This window comes from Podarcis bocagei (assembly GCF_964188305.1).
Source record: "Podarcis bocagei genome assembly, chromosome: W".
Lineage (NCBI taxonomy): Eukaryota > Metazoa > Chordata > Lepidosauria > Squamata > Lacertidae > Podarcis > Podarcis bocagei.
Window position 1 is genome coordinate 37,448,712 of NC_138131.1, and position 5,707 is coordinate 37,454,418.

Below are 5,707 nucleotides of genomic sequence, written 5' to 3' on the forward strand. Positions count from 1 at the left end.
TTAATGTCTGGATAAGGTACAAAGACTTTTTGGAGAGCAAAACTCCAAGGTGGCTATCACCTATGGAAGCGAAAGCTTTGAAAAAACTCAACATGGAGGCTAAATGGCCAAAATATTGGGAAATTTTAGAACAGGAAGGTGACAAATTGAAATTGCAGAGTTATGATAAACTTAAAGAGAAGGTGCGAGACTGGTTACATTACTTTCAAATAAGAGAAGCTTACAATCTGGATAAAAAGATTGGTTTTCAGGTGGAAAAATCAAAGTTAGAAACAGAATTGTTAGAACCCAATGCTAAGATACTTTCAAGAATGTACAATTTGCTGTTGAAATGGAATACTGAGGAAGAAACGGTAAAATCTGCAATGATCAAATGGGCACAAGATATAGGACATAACATCAGGTTTGCTGACTGGGAGAAGTTATGGACCACCGGAATTAAATTTACGGCATGTAATGCCTTAAGAGAGAATATTATGAAAATGATATATTTCAAAAATATATCACTTGCCCGATAACAAATGTTGGAAATGTAAAGAAATTGAAGGTTCATTCTTTCACCTTTGGTGGACGTGCCCAAGGATTAAGGCTTTCTGGGAAATGATATATAATGAACTGAAAAAGGTATTTAAATATACTTTCCTCAAGAAACCAGAGGCCTTCCTCCTGGGCATTGTTGGCCAATTGGTGTTAAAGAAGGATAGAATTTTCTTTATGTACGCTACAGCAGCAGCAAGAATTCTCATCGCAAAGCATTGGAAGACACAAGATCTACCCACCTTGGAAGAATGGCAGATGCAACTAATAGACTATATGGAGATGGCGGAAATGACTGGCAGAATCCGAGACCAGGGAGAAGAGTCGGTGGAAGAAGATTGGAGGAAATTTAAAATTTACTTGCAGAAACATTGTAAAATTTTTGAATGTTGATGACATTGAAATGAATTGAAGGGGCTCTAGCAACAAGGTAAAAAGTAGAAGGGGACTAATAATAGATAAACTAATAGATCAGGAATTTGCAGAACTAAATTTAAAAGGGATGCAATAATGGGAGACGTGAGGAAGTCAGGAAAATAAGTCAATTTAAAGTGGCGAGATTAAGAAAGAGAGAAATTTTGTTTTTCTTTTATGTGTTTTTTTCTTTTTGTGTTTAATGTTTGTATTTTTGTATTTTGTACTTTTGTGTTTTTGTATTTTGTATTTGTTTTGCATTTGCCTTTTGTGTTTTTTAAACTTTTCTATTGTCAGGACAGACGAGGCAAGATGGTGACGTGAACGGCAGCCTTGTCTTATGCTAGGTAAAGCTGTGCTTTTACTATCTGCTTTGATGGGCTCTAAGGGCTCTAAGATACCTTAAGGCGTTTATTTTAGAAGTTTTATGGTATTATGGTTCAGACTATTTCTACTTCTCCCATAAATCTGCAAGTAAACGCGGCAGATAAAGACTGTTAAAGGGAGTAGGGCTCATTAACAGCACAACTTGCCCTGACCCTGCAATTTTAAGAAATTTTCTCCCTATTTTCTTGCCGACATGAGAGGGAAGAAACGCTGCAGGCAAGCGTGCCTACTTTGGCTTAAAGATTGGATAAAACTGGAGAACAGAGACCTATTGGATTTAGAAGGTTTCAATAATTGGTACGGGTGGCACGCATATCTCTGGTATGAGAAGGTGAAAGTCCACAGGGCTTTCTTAAATCATATTTTCAGGGGACCAATATATCAGGTCTGGGAAAGAAATAAGAACCTTCTTGAAAGAAAAACACCATGGTGGATCTCACCGGTAGAGGTCTTAACAATAAAAAAAACCAACATGGAAGGGAAGACAGCCACTTACGAAGATTTGGTAAGAAAATCAGAACAAGGGCTTAAACTTAAACCTTATGAGGAAATAAAGGATCAATTCACCGGCTGGCTACAATATCATCAGGTGAATGATATGTTAAAGCAAGATAAAAGAAAAATGGGCTTTGAGGACAAGAAATCAAAATTCAATATAGAAATAATAGAAGGTAAAAACAAAACATTGTCTAAATTATATGACATATTACTGGAATGGCATACAAAAGACGAGGAAGTCAAAGAGGCAATGATTAAATGGGCAATTGACTTCGGCTATAACATCGAGTTTGAAAAGTGGTTGAAATTGTGGAATAGAGATATTAAATTTACGGCCTGTACGAGTTTGAGAGAAAATGTTTGGAAAATGCTCTATAGATGGTATCTTACGCCGGCAAAATTGGCTAAAATCTATAGATCAGAAAATAAGACATGCTGGAAATGTGGTGAAGTGGAGGGAGACCTCTACCATATGTGGTGGCAATGCAACAAGGTGAAGGTTTTTTGGGAAGCAATTTATAATGAACTTAAAAAAGTTTTTAAATATACTTTTCCCAAAAGACCTGAGGCCTTTTTGCTGGGAATTATGGGTAAGGAAATAAAAAATGAATATTTCTCTATGCCACCACAGCCGCAAGAATTATGCTGGCACAAAACTGGAAAACAGAAACTATACCTAACATAAGTGACTGGCAGGTCAAAATGATTAACTATGCCGAGCTAGATAGATTAACAGGCAGAATACGAGACCAAGACGACCAGAAATTTCAAAAAAATTGGAGTAAATTTTGGAAATATATTGGAACGGATATATAGGAGGAACTGGCGGTATTAGAAAAACTTTATCAGCTAATAATTATAAACTTTAATAAACTAATTACGTAATCCGGGATTTATTTGATACTTACCAAAAGGGTGAAGGGAAGTCAAAGGTTAAGTAGAGCCTAATGTTTATATTATTTTTTTGTATGATTGTACGCTTACTTTTTGTATAGCATGAAAATAGGATGAACAATTTATGTTAAAATGTTTATTTTTGTATCTGTTTGTCTTTTTTCTTTTTCTTTTACAAATTCTGAATAAAAATCTACTTGCAAAAAAAAAGAAAAGAAACGCTGCAGGCAGCATTCCAATGAAGCTACGAGCACTGCCAAAAAACAGACAAATATCAGGGATTTCTTGCCTGACAATGACCTAAATGAGATCTGTAGAAACTTCCCCACAGCAAATAGTTATGAGGTCCTTGCTCCCAGTATTACTCATGAGGAGCCTGCCGGCACTGTGGATGGCCTACAACTAGCCTCAAACCTGTGCATGAAGGAACAGATGGAACAGACTCTTGAGTCCCTGCAAAAAACTTCACCTGAATTATCCCAGTCACCAGCTCAGTTAAACAAGGACCGAGAGGCACTGGAACTGCTAATTTGCCAGACTGAGTTGATAACACATACCATCACCAACTTATATAAAAGGCTGGATGGGATTGAAAAGAAGCTTGAAAAAGTTTTTGGCTTGTCCAGTTGCCCCCCCCCCCCTCACTTCCTCAGCTTAATAATATTGCTATTGCAAACTCCGCTCACCCCTGCCCAAGTGTGCAGGCCAACCTTGCACAAAAACAAGTGAGATGCCTGCCCAACCAAGTACAAAACTCAAGTTTGCAACTCCAGAACAGCAAACTTGCAGTACTGGTGGGAAACCACCCCTTGAATTATAACAAATGGGCGGATAAATACTCGGTCACAAATTCCCTGACCCAACTGCTGGGACAGACACTACGCCCCGTAGATATCGTGGACATTTCATGGCTGCCTTCTGGACCTTATATGAGACGTATGGTTATTAACTTTAGATCTGCCCATTTCGTTGCAAAGATTCTAAAATTAAGAAACCGTACAAGAAAATGGCACATTTTTTTCACAAGGGTATTTACCAATCTGACCCGTACACCACTATGCACCAGGATAGGTGCTGTCTGTGGTGATGCTGGGCCTGTGCGCCATAAAGAACAAATAGACGGGGGAATGGAGCCGGGATCTATTACCCCACAGGGAGTGGCAAATCTGCCTGCAGATGACCTAATTGATTTCCTACACCCCCCGCTTGGTACCCTGGTCTCTACATGCTACAAGCCTGGCATTGGACTACCCAAGCAAGACCGGTCTGAAATGCTCTCGTTGTCATATGCCTCGATGCCGGAATTGGAGGCCTCTATTATTCTAAGCCCAATACGCAATCAAGATTCACAGCAACTGTCAAACTTCGATCCGCTAACAGTGCCGACGCAAGATACAGCTGTTGACCTGCTACCTGTACAGCCTATACGGGTTGGCAAAGCCCTTGCTCTGCAAAAACCAGCTGAACATTATGATACATCAGCTGAACATCATGATATTCGTAATGGTGTCATCGAAGATCCTCTGAGCCAAATCAACCAAATGGCCCCCCAGTTAAAGCTATCACACCTACCTAGGGACCAGCGACCTCAAACCTGGAACCACCTAGCACGGCAGAAAGAGGAGGAGCCCAGCTCAGGAGCCTCAAACCACCGGAAAAGAGACTGACTGCCACTATTTCCACCATCATCCTATTTCTACATCCTTTCTTGGAATGTGGCGGGATGGCTATCTAAGCAGGCTGATGTCGACCTTCTGGATTTCCTTACAAAATTTCAGATTATATGTTTACAGGAGACATGGTGTTTAGATCTCCATGCCCCTTCTTTACAGGGATATGAAGCCTTTGCTACCCCTGCGATAAAAACAATGCCTTATGAGGAACGGCTAAGGGAGCTGGGCATGTTTAGCCTGGAGAAGAGGAGGTTAAGGGGTGATATGATAGCCATGTTCAAATATATAAAAGGATGTCACATAGAGGAGGGAGAAAGGTTGTTTTCTGCTGCTCCAGAGAAGCGGACACGGAGCAATGGATCCAAACTACAAGAAAGAAGATTCCACCTAAACATTAGGAAGAACTTCCTGACAGTAAGAGCTGTTTGACAGTGGAATTTGCTGCCAAGGAGTGTGGTGGAGTCTCCTACTTTGGAGGTCTTTAAGCAGAGGCTTGACAACCATATGTCAGGAGTGCTCTGATGGTGTTTCCTGCTTGGCAGGGGGTTGGACTCGATGGCCCTTGTGGTCTATTCCAACTCTATGATTCTATGATTCTATGATTCTATGAAAAACAAATTCCCGAGGCCGGCCTAGTGGTGGTCTAGTCACTTTTGTTTCTACCAAGCTAAAGTGCAAGGCCCGGCAACAGCAGTGGGTGAAGAGCAACAATTTACAAATCTTACTTATTTCTAGCAGTGAAGGAGGAGATTTCCTTTGCTTTAATATATATATCCCTCCCATAGGCACCCCTCCCCAGTCGTTACAAATCTGGGAAGATTTAGAGCTATGTTTGGAGAAGGCTGAACTAGAACTCCCTGGCATGGATATCCTGCTGGCAGGTGATTTCAACGCCAGGATAGGAAATGACATTAATACGTACTGCTCTAAATCCCAGTTCCTGCCAGAGGCAGATTGGTTTATTCCCTGGTCCTCTGACGATAAGGTCTTGAATAAGGCAGGCATTACATTAATGGAGACTGCCTTCAAACATAATTTGTATAATTTGCATGGTACCCATATGGACAGGTCAGGGGGTTTCTTTTCTTTTCTTGGACCTAGAGGTGCGAGCGTTATTGATTATATCCTGGTCTCCCCAAAACTCTTGGAGAGGTCACAGGGCTTCAGGACTTTCAATAGAATTGAGAGTGATCATCTTCCTATATCAGTTTCACTAATTCCCCGTGGTTTGGAGGATCCGCAATACCGCAATCACTGTGCAGACCCACCTCCAACTCTGGCCCTTCGTAGGCGTAAATGGAACA